This window comes from Dendrobium catenatum, unplaced genomic scaffold (genome assembly GCF_001605985.2).
Source record: "Dendrobium catenatum unplaced genomic scaffold, ASM160598v2 fragScaff_scaffold_665, whole genome shotgun sequence".
NCBI lineage: Eukaryota > Viridiplantae > Streptophyta > Magnoliopsida > Asparagales > Orchidaceae > Dendrobium > Dendrobium catenatum.
The window spans coordinates 3860047-3872328 of NW_021319127.1; positions in this window are offsets into that span (position 1 = coordinate 3860047).

A 12282-nucleotide genomic window follows, 5' to 3' on the forward strand; every position below is an offset into this window, starting at 1 on the left:
TGATGATCTTTTACCCTATATAGATAGGTGGTTTAATTGCTGATCGATGCAATGATAGAGCATGGAGTCTAGCGTTTCTCAATTGTTTTAGTGGGATTGTTTGCTGATTGTTCAGGGATAATGTTGTGTCATATTGAAATCTTTCCTCAGCTTTGGTAATTCTATTATTTTGCATGAGGAAGAACCTCGTCCCTTGCGCTTCTACTCACCAATGGATATTAGGAGTTGTGTGGATGGAATTGATCAAGAAATAATTGGTTATTAGATTCTTAATAATGTAGGCATTCTTATGTGCTGAAATGGCTGGGAAATTCGTGTGATATGTCTATTGTGTGGTTCTGGGATGAGGTAGCTACTGTGAGGATATGTTAGCTACTAGTTTGCTAGATTCGCCAATCATGCGTTGGTGGTTGTGATTGTTCTATTCTACCTGTCGATAGCCGGGATGTATGAATGACTTTATTAATTTGCTTCAATGCTACTACTTAATGTGAGTCAGATGTGCTTCCTCTATGTGTAAGTATCAAAGGGAAATGTTGTCTAAGTTGATATTCAATAATTCAACTTATGAATATCAACTTAATAGTCTTGGGTATTCCTCTCTCTTTCGGGTTGTGAGGCTTTATTTTATGGAATTATGACGATTCTAGATGATGATCGAAAATCAGCTCTTATTCCACATGTGTTGGCAACCTTGTGGTGTAAAGCTCTATCTACTTGTGTGGTTGCCATGTGTGTTGTAGACGATGATGTGTTATCGAGCTTGTCCCCAATGGATGATCCGTACTTCGCTGCAGGGTGGTGTGCAGGGACCTTCTGATGGGTTTGAGCTCCTTTCCTGTATCTTTGAATTGTCTTTTCTTTGAGCTTCTTACCATTTCTGTTATCAGAGATTATTTTGGCTGTCGACTAATTTTTAGTATATGTGTACTTTTCTTTTTCTGTTTGGAAAAAAAAGTAGCAATTTCTAATCTTTTACAATGTCTTCTTTCAATCAAATTTTCTTTTAATACAAATTTTTGTTCAGTACAATAGCAAGTAATTTATACTAAATAAAATGAAAAATGAAAATAAAAGGGAATTATATTTACTTTGAAGAAATATTAGGGGTATCAATAACACTGATATGATCCAACACACTGGTGATCCAACAACTTGGTCTAAGCCCGACTCAAAAAATTGAGTTCATGTTAACCTACATTAATTTCTATTCTGTTGGTTGAATATCTTGCTCTTAAATTAATTTCAAATATCAAATTTGAAATTGGGCCTAAAAACCCAAAAATTGATCCAAACAATCATTGACGGGGTACAATGCGGTCAAGTTTAAATTAAATAGATTGGTAAATGGTCAAATGAGTCTTGGTTGATCAAAAAAAACTATAGTTCTATATCATAAAGTGTTTAAATCAGTCACGGTTTAGTTACGTCAATTCGGTTGAGTCAGGTTCTTATCAACAAATGTGATCCAGGTGCTATACGGGCAGATTCAAAATCGACATTATATAGTCAATTTGGTCCCGATTTTTGGTCAAGATCGACTCAACCAATCAACCAAATGGATATCATAAAATAATAACATAGAAACATTAAAGCTTGCAATGTTTGGGACAGAACAACAAAGGATAAATCCTTTGAAGCAAATAATTCCACTGATTTTAGTGGAGAGATCACAAGGTATTGGTTTTATGCCTAGGAGATATGAAATGAGCTGGTTGGAGGAATAAAATCCTTTCCACTGATTAGGAATCACCATTATGAGAAACTCTCATATATATATATATATCACAATAGGTAAGCTTATTATTACGTTTCTAAAAGATGAACTCTTTACAACTATGGTAATTAATGAAATAAATTTATCATCATATTTATCAGAGAGATAATTATGACATTCTCATTAGAATGAAGTACTAAGAGGATATATCTCCCTTCGTAAGTTGATAGAAAAAAAGTATTACATGCGAAGCCTCCGGATTTCGTCCGTCGGACTCCCAATTCAAGTGACCAGTGGTTTTCCTCCTTGGCTAGTGTGTTGGTGTTACAGAGTAGAAATTTTTAAAAAAAAATACGTACTTCACTTTGATTGTGTGTCCGAACTGAAAAAGTACGTTTGGTACTCTGTATGTATTGTTCATGAAAGCATGATGAATGCTTGTTATTTTTATCTTCCATGAAATTGAAGACTCATAAAAAAATGTACCAATTATATGTTCGTATTAAGTAAAGAGACCCGACTTAAATCAAACATCACTTACACTCACAAGAAGAACAAGAAATCTTGTGAAGAACAAACACTAGCAAGCGTCCCAAGAAAATACGGAATGAAGGACAACAATGGCTAAATATAAAATATTATAAATATTACAAAAATTATAATTGATTGATCAATAGCTCTATTATTAATTGAGCTTGTTGACTTGCCTTATAAATGACTAGTATGAAATGCACTGCAATCTTGGAGCAAACATGAAAAAAATATCTTCAAAATAAAAGATCATAAATTAAAATTAAAAAAATTTATGAAAAGTAATACCAATGTATAGCTAATAAATATTATGCTGTTCACATGATGCTACGTGAATTTAAAATTTTTTAAAAAAAAATTTATATAGCTAAATTTGCATGTATACTATCCTTGATAAAGATAAAATTATTATTTTATTTTTATAAATATAATATTATTAATTATCTAGTGGATAGTTATAGATATAATTTTTATAAAATTTGTGTAAATTCTCTATTATCTTTTTTTTGCTCATTTATAAAATTAATCAAAGTCATGCAAGAAGATCTATTTAAACAAAAAACTAAAACCGTAGCTTTTTATTTGATCGTCTTCACAATGATTAACTTTGTCTAACTATTTGATGTATGTAAATATTGATGCTTAGATTTAATTGACCTAATAAATACTAAAAATCATTATAATTAAGAGACTAAACATCAAGATCCAAATAAGAAAAAAAATAGTTTAATACTTTCTAAGCTTCATTTATGATTTATATACCTCGACCACAAGCCACATTTCTCCGAGAGGAAAAGGCTCTAAAAAATTTGTTGTTCTCACTAATTCACAAGAGATTATCAGTCATAGCACAATTATATTCATGACCCGCTCTTTAGTAATGCCTATATAATAAGCATTGTAGTTCTTTAAGGACAACCCCTGATAAGCCCATGAAAAAGCAATCAGATTTACCTGGTATTAACTCTCCTTTCCTCTCCTCCTCTCTCATTGCTAAGATCACAGAACACAGTCTTCGTCTCATTCTAGTTCTAACAACGATGAAAGAATATAATGTATAAACATATAAAATGGTAATAATAATTAAGTATTTTGGGAAATATATTATGAAAATTAAAATACCACCCAATTATAAAACGTTCATTATACAAATTTAATCATATTTTAAAAAATATAAAAGAAACAATATTTTTAGTATTTATCTAAATATTTATTTATGATTCATAAGTTAAGTTCAATTTGATATATGCAAAAGCAGAGTCAATAATTTGGTTAGTCCCCTATACTAGTAAGATATATCATCAAGGATAAATGTACAAATGACATTTTTAATATTAATAAAATTCATCAATAATTTTTATGATACTTGAAGAAGAAAACCCATAAAATCTTATGGAATAAGTCCATAAATCGAATTTGGTTCAATTTGATACCCTTGAACAAGAATATATTTTTAAAATTTTAATTTAAATAACAACTACTGCCTCACTCGAAGGCCACGAGCGTAGCCACGGTCATTTTTATTTGTCTTCTTTTTAAAATAAAATTCGGTGATTTTTTTGTGTATTTTAAAAAATTACTGTTAGTAAATTAACAAAATAAATTATTTATCTTTTATATATTTCTTATTAAAATAAAATATCAATAGAGCGTAGCTAAAGCCCTTGTGAATTTGATGTTTATTAGTTATTTTTTTAATTGTAATATTAATTGAACATAATAATTTTTTGAATATTGTTTTATATTTATGTTAAACAAAATGATGAATAGTTGGATTTGAAATTCATTTTAAAAATTTTAACCAAAGATAGAGAGATTAGTTTTATTAAATATTTGTTTTAAAATTCACCTTGTATGGCATATTTTAATTTTTACAATTCTAATATAAGATTAATTTAGTATAATTATTTAATTTTAAAATATTTTTTATTAAAAAAAAGTTCTTTTTAATTTTTAATACATTTGAGAAATATTAATTTCTTAAAATAATATAAAATTTATATTTTGAAAAAAAAATTAAAAGAATTTTTTATCAAAATTTAATTCCAATTCAAATTAAATAAAAATATAATTGTTATTAAATCATATATTAAGAATTAAAAGAAGAATAAACAAAAATATCAAATTCATCATGTTCGACGGCTGTCTATTTTAACAACTTAATTTAACAAAATATAAAAGAATAAAAAAATTATTATGCTAATTATATAGTAGAATTATAACAATAAATAAATAAAATCAAAAAGTTCTTTCTAAATTAAAATTAAAAAAAATTGTGTTAAAATAATAAAATATTTTTCTCTTTTTTAAAAAATCGCCTTTAATTAATAATAATATAGAAAGATAGTATCTCCACGTAGCCCTCCTTTGACCTGTAGTGGTAATCCAGCTGTAATATTGAAACCTAGTGATGGAGTATAGCGATGAATCGACTACTAAATTGAAAGAAATTAAATTAGAGTGATTTTTTTAATATTTTATTGTAAATTATAAATTACTTATAATATATTAATTAAAAATTACTTTTCTACTTCAGATAAATAAAAAATTTCAAATTTTCAAAATTATATTATTATTATTATTTTTAAACAAAAGCAGATTTTATTAAAACATAAAGAGAGATACAACAACAATCAACACAGGACCAACAGCTCGAGATACAAATAGCAAAAGGATAAAAAGCCAAACAAAGGACGAGAAGCAGCATAGGGACTCAGGGATAAAGAAGGTTTAGAATTAAAGCCACATTTCAAAACACCATGCTCACTCAAACACAACCAAGAGATATGGGCAACAGGTGCCACTCCCTCCAAAATCGCAATAGAGTCCAATTGGACTAAATTAACAAGACTAACCCCTCACACACCACTCCATTCTCAACTGGAACAGGAGAGAAAATATCAGAAGAAACAAAAGCAGGGGCATTAGATGGCTCAGGTAATCCATTCATAGCAGACTCAATTCCAACAATTTTTGCTGGAGCCACTGGGACAGATGGGTTTGCCACAGGGCCACTAATCCCCAATGAATTAAATGGAGGAGGAAAGACAGATGAATCAAGATTAGGATCAAGAATCCTACACCCTGCCTTTGAATGTCCCAAAGCAAGACAGTGCGCGTAATAGTCAGGAAAATCTTCAAAAACCACAGATTGAACATATCCAATGCTATCCGGGCCTATCCAAATTTTGTCCAGGTACTATTTGGATACATCCAGTTCAACCAAAATGCGCGCAACCGACGGATGTGAACTAGTGGATGTAGCATTATCAGTTTTCAAAGGTTCACCAAAAACCGATCTTAAGCCATGAAGAATAAGCGATGCAAACAAGTGAGGCAGGAGGTTAGGGAAGGAAATTCATATAGGTATAACTGGTGATTCGATCTCAATATCTAAGGTAGTAGACCATTTAATCAATATCAAATAACAATTACTCATAATATACGACCTATGAGCAAAGACTCTACATTAATCCAAATCGTTAAAGAGCATAATCAACACGTTACGCTGGTTCAGAACAGTAACAGAGACTTCTCCATTAAACTTAATCTTGAAAAAGAAACTCCTAATTGCATCAAGGGAAGGTCTATGCCCAGGGAATTTTCCAACCATAGCAAATTTGAACGGAGCAGCCAGCGACTGGATTTCCTTCTCAGAAATCCACAGATCAGGTAAACCTCTATGCGAAGAAACCCTAAGTTAGGGAGAAAGAGCAGAAGAAGGTGAAGAACCAGAAAGAGTGTCCTTAAAAGAAAGAGAGGAGGATCCAACAAAAAAATTAGGATCCCGAAAATGAGGAGGCGCCATAAAACCAGAAAAAAAGGAAAATAATGCCAAAGAGCAGAACTAGAAGGAGAAGAAAAACTTCCTTGAAGCATACGAGGAGAAGCACCCAGCATAGAGCAGCCGGAAGGGGAAACTAGGGAGAAGCCCTAGCACACCCCCGAGAGCGAGAGAGAAACATCACGACCTTCTGAGGATTTTTAAAATAATGAATTGTATTATCATGATTTTAGATGTGATTATCAAAAAGTAGAATTAGTTTTTAAAATCTAAATAGGGTTGCTATGATTATTTAGTAAATAATTAGCAATCAGGTATTATTTAAACTCTTAGTAATTAAAATTATTTTATTAATAACATTTGTAATAATTTTTTTTTCTATTACCTAATTTAAGTAAGGTAATTATAACATTTGTAATAATAGTAATCAAATTTGTTGAAATTTAGGGTTTATGGTAGTTTGATAAAACAAGTAGCAGGGTTTATCAATATATATTATAATTTATTAGATATATTGTAAGCTAGAAAATTCGTGATGATAGTGAGAGAGCTTTAAGGTGTACTTTTGCACAAAAATTCAATATACATGCATAGAAAATAGAAGAAATTATGAAATACTAGAGGTTCTATGTGAACAATTTTAAAAAAGATAAAAGCAAAGGATCTGTTTTTGTTGAAATAAACTATCATATAATTATTGAAGTTACAAAGGCCCCCTCTTCCCACAATTGGTGAAGATGTGATTACAAATTTGAGAGCATTTGTTTGATCTCCTATAGTTGTAATAGTTGTAGGGTAAGTAATAGAGAGATAATCATTGCATGTGAATGATGGAAGTCAGTCAATAGTAGTTAGATGATGGCAGTTGAACAAAAATAACAGGACAACGGTAGTCATATAAAGGGAAATAAACTATGACAGCTGAGCGAAGGTGATCAAATAGTGATTGGATAATAATAATCAGAAGAGGGTGGTGGCTAGCAAAGATTGTAGGTGTTTTTTGATGGGTAGAGCTCTAGAGTTATGCAGATCTTCAATCTATCTCCAATCTCAAATCTAGTTCTCTTTTAGGTTGAAAATGATGGACTATTTATAATATTTTGAGACTGACATTTTAGTAAATTTGGCCAAACAAGAAGAATATTACATTTGACTTTCCATATTGAATCATTTGATCATAGGTTGTTTATACAAAATATAAATATCCTACTATCCCCATAATTAAATGACCATAGGCTTGTTAGATTTTTCACATTGAAACATTGGATTTGAAATATATAATCAAATTATTAGCCAATATAACTAAAATTATTAGATATTTATAATTATAAGCATAACATAAAGATATATCAGAATCATTAGGACTATATGAAATCAAGAGAGAGCCTATCATCATATAATAAAATTAGCTCCATTATTATAATAAGGAACTTATCAAAATATTTTGATATAATTTTATTTATTATTATTATTAAAATTTGATTAGAATATTATAATCCTAATTTTTTGCAATTTAAAAAATTTAAGAACCTCTAACTCATAATTATTTGAGCTAGAAATCCATTTGTTTCCTCTTTAATTTATCAGATTTTCCAACGAGAAAAACGTGAGAGAGATTCGGGAAAGATTTTTGTGTGGCATATAATCGTTTTCCTCTCTATTGAAGTTGACCTATGATAGTGCTAAACGAGTTGAACCACAATATTAGTAATGGGATGTGATAGTGTACCTAACTAATTATTACATGGCTAAGAAAAAAGAATTTATGAAAGTAATTTTTTTATTAAAGTTTTTAAATATTTTTGTTAGTTCATTTACATTGAATTAAATTATTTTGAAACTAATAATTCATTACTTGTATATGCATTTTTAGTTGTTTAAGAGATAGTTGGTGGGTCATTGCATATGGACTTATTCTTTGTGACCTAGAATGCAACTCCCTCGGGGACCACAAGATTAACTCTATACGAGACTCGGACAGGAGATGCCTCACCCATCAAGAGGTGGCTATTCGTTGCTATCTATTATAGAGTGCCACGAATTATTCTGGGCATTTCAGTTATAGAAAAGCACGCATTTAAGAGCGCTCTAGCTTGCCCATCATAGTCAGTTGACCATGAAGCTCATCATCCTCTCAACACAACAAACACTTCTTACTTCTCTATGCGATTTAGAGCTCCACCGCATGTTGCTAGTGGCCTTGGGACATTAGCCAGTTACTCTTCTCTCGGCTTTGTACTTGCCAACATACTCACATTCACCTAGTCACCATCCATCACTCAGCACTATGATACTCGCCTCAAGATAGAGAAATAAAGTTAAGAGGATAAATCATAGAGCCAATCAAGATGTGACACGTGTCTAAGGCAATTTGTACTGAGAGTCATCATCTTTTATGATTTTTATTTCATTATAGATGCGGCCCTTCTAATAGCCTTCTAATCTCTATAAATGAAGAGTGAAGAGGAATGTTTAAGATTTTTTGAAAAAAAAAATGCATCTTTGAGCACTTGTACTATAGATATTTGAATAGTGAATTACTTTTCTCCTCTCTCTCTCTCTCTCTCTCTCTCTCTCTCTCTCTCTCTCTCTCTCCATTCACACTGGTTATCATGTGCAAGCAAGAGCTTACCTTCTCGTAAAGTCAAGTATCACCTATGGACAAATTTAAATCCAAGGTTTATGGTAGATTGTTAAAAAAAAATCTTACAAAGTGTTCAGGATCAAATTAAAATGATAAGAATATCATATAAAAATACACTACAAAAAGGGCTATTGCAGCACTAAAAATACCCTTTTCCTAGCAATTTTAATTGCTACAAAAATTCTTGCAATGGTTTGAAAACTGCTGCTCGACCACCCTGATTACAATGCGTTGCAAAGATATTTCACAACAATTTTGAGACAGTTGGGATAGGTCATATTAACTGTTGATTATAGCAACAATTTTAACCACCATAAATATACATAATTGTTGCAGTTGGGGTAGGTAGTATTAAGTGTTAGTTATAGTAGCTGTTTTAACCACCATAAATATACAAAATTATTGTTGTCATAACCACCACTATAAACTGGAAACTATTTCATGTTATAGAATTGGTGTGGTCCTAATCGTCACTAAAATATAATAGTATAGTAACTTGTTTTTTTCAGTAGAAAGTCAAGCATCCGATGAAATGTTATTTACACCTTGTAAATAATATGAAGATAATGAGATGCTAATAACTAAATAATCTACATTAAAATTAGAACTTTAATTTTTTACATGCCATTTTTGAGCCACCTGGTGGTTGGTGATTCATCTAAAACTATTGCATAAACTAACCCATCTCAGCTCATAATGAGCTTACCTCCTCTTTAGGACTTGTTATCTGACTAAAATTGTTGCTTCTACCACCACCTAGTTTGGTCGTGCTATGAGAAAAATATCAGAATAGCTTCACACCAAACCTTTGGTATGGAACTCTACTTATGGTCCCAAAACAAAATTGAAGACTCTCTCATTAGCTTCCATATTTCTATCTTTAGGTGTGAGGCCTTCCTTAGCAAGAACATCATATGATATCCTCTACATTATAACAATTCAATTAAATCTTTTTATGAAATGATTTTAAATAATAATATGTAATCACTATATGTTTCCATCATTGTATAACATACTTAGAAGACTAGGTTTCATCTTTGTGCATCCTATTAATTTTTCATAATTACAAAATGTCCTTAATAAACTACCAAAAATTATAATAATAATGTAAGTAGAAAGATGAACTGTTTACTAATTAAAATTACACATTAAAATTTATATTATTTTCTTCTGCCTCCAAATTGAGCTCACATGCCCTCTTGTGTGAGGACAAGTTTACTTTTTGGAGTTGACAATATTTTTGGTAGCCCTTTTCTGTGATACATGGTACAGTTAATTCACAAATTATTTGATATCTCCACAACAATATGACGTTATTGCAATATTATTTTGCAACATCTCCAAATTGTTTGGATTGACAACCTTGGTACAAATTGACTTAAAAAATTTTGATATCTCCACAACAATATGTATAATTTTATCAAATGGAGAACATGACCTCAAATATATTGGTATAATTTATTCAAAATGAATTAGACAATCATGACTTTTTAGACCCACAATCTTACATTCGGTAATATTAATACACCTTGAAAAATTAGATGTATAACCTTTGGTCATTTTTATATTTTTTAAAACTTGACATAACATCAATTTCTCCTTGTTGACATAATGAAGAAAGATGGTGGCATAATACGAGAATCATCTATAAGAATTTGTGGATGCAGCTCACTCTTAATTCTAATATTAACTAAATCTTATTATGCTTGCAAATTATCTTTAGATTTCTCAAGATCAAGTAAAAAGGCAGTAAAATTATCACATATATTTTTTTCAATATACATGAAATCAAGATTTTGTGGTAGTAAATTATATTCCTAATAAGGTAGCTAAAAAAATTGATATTTTCTTTCAAATTTGATGTTCAATTAACTCTACATTATGCCCAATTTTTAAGCTTTTGTAATTTCCCAATGAAAATTGAACATTATATAAATGTTGTCAAACGTAACTATAAATATTCTTTTTACGTTCATTATGTGTCATGATCCGGCTCGGTTAGCTCGTATAGACGAGACGGGAACGGATGTCACACATTCAGAACATTTAAATTATCTTAAAAGATGCATTTAAGAATCTAAAAGACTTCAAAAGGGAATTAAAAGCACCTCTAAAAATTTTCCAAATGGCATTAAACATTTCATATCAATTCATATCATTTCATTCAAAGATTCAAATATATAAATGTGGTTATAAAATCTATCATTCATGCTTAACCATCCAAAAAATAAACTACAACTAAAAAGATATAAGAGGAACATATCATCCGATCCTTTATGATTGTAGGTGAACAAAGGGCGGTCAGCCATTTTTTTGCAGCGGGTTCTCTTAAAAATATTCTAAAATGAGGGAATGAGCTAAAGCTCAGTAGGAAACACTAACTCTAACATCTTCACATGCCTTTTAAAAAAAAAATTACATGTATGCTAGAAGTGAAATGTCTTAATTGTTTTGTTAATCATGCTAGTTCTTATGTATATGCTACATGTGATATGATAGTTCATATGTCTTATGTATATCATATACCTTATGTATCTGGTTGCTTATGCTTTATCTTATACAACCGTATCGGAGTTCCATAAGTGTATTGATCATGTATACAAACATATTTTTGATCATTCATTTTTCTTTTCTCTTTTTCCCCAAAGGGCCATATTGCTCATAAGAGTCATATTTGTGCTTTTACACCATATTTGATATTGTTGGCTCAAGAAAAATGGTATGAATGCACGAATCCGGCTTTCCAGACATAGGATTCTATTTCTCTTAAGTCAGATTTAAATTAACTAGATTTCCCCTAAGGGTAGTATCAGGGTTTATAGATCTAGGGTTCTTACTTCCTATGAGCGCAAGCACTCATAGTTAATTACCCCTCTTAGCACGTAAGAGAGAACTCTCGATTAAGGATGAATATATTTTAGGTAATTTTTAATCTCAATTGTGAGGGAAATGGAGGTAACCCTGATCAGGATCCCATGGTTCCATCGTCCCGGGTATACCATAATTTTCAGTATACCAAGCCTCCTCTCAGGGATCCCGAGTAGACTGAAGTGGTTAGGTGTGGATTTTAGTTTGATTTAATTTGGGTTGGGACTTATGGCTTTCCTTAGAAGTTTCCCATTAATTTATTTAGTTTGGGGGTTAAATATCCAATTAGGAGTTGCCCAGGGATTTAAATTTGATTTGGGACTTAGACTATCTACGCTATTCGTAGAAGTAGCCAAGAATTTTATTTGAAATGGGAGCTACTGCTGCTATTTATGAGTATACCCAACGGATGGGTCTTACAGCCTAGCTCATATCAGCGAAGCTGCCAGAAAATTTTAATTATTTGTAGGACTTATGACTTTTTTTACCTCCTTAGAGTAACCTGAAGCGGTGTCTTACAACTTAATCCTTTAGACAAGATGCCCATGCATTTTAAATTTTTGATTATTTACGATTTTAGCAGTCATTACATTATTTAGTAATTTTCCCAAAAATGTTTGGGGCTTTATGACTCTCAATTAGAAGTTGTCCAATGATGTCTACGACCTAGCCCTGATAAGCTAAGCGGCCCAAGTTATGGTCTTACAACCCTAGTCCTTTAGACTAAGATGCCCATAA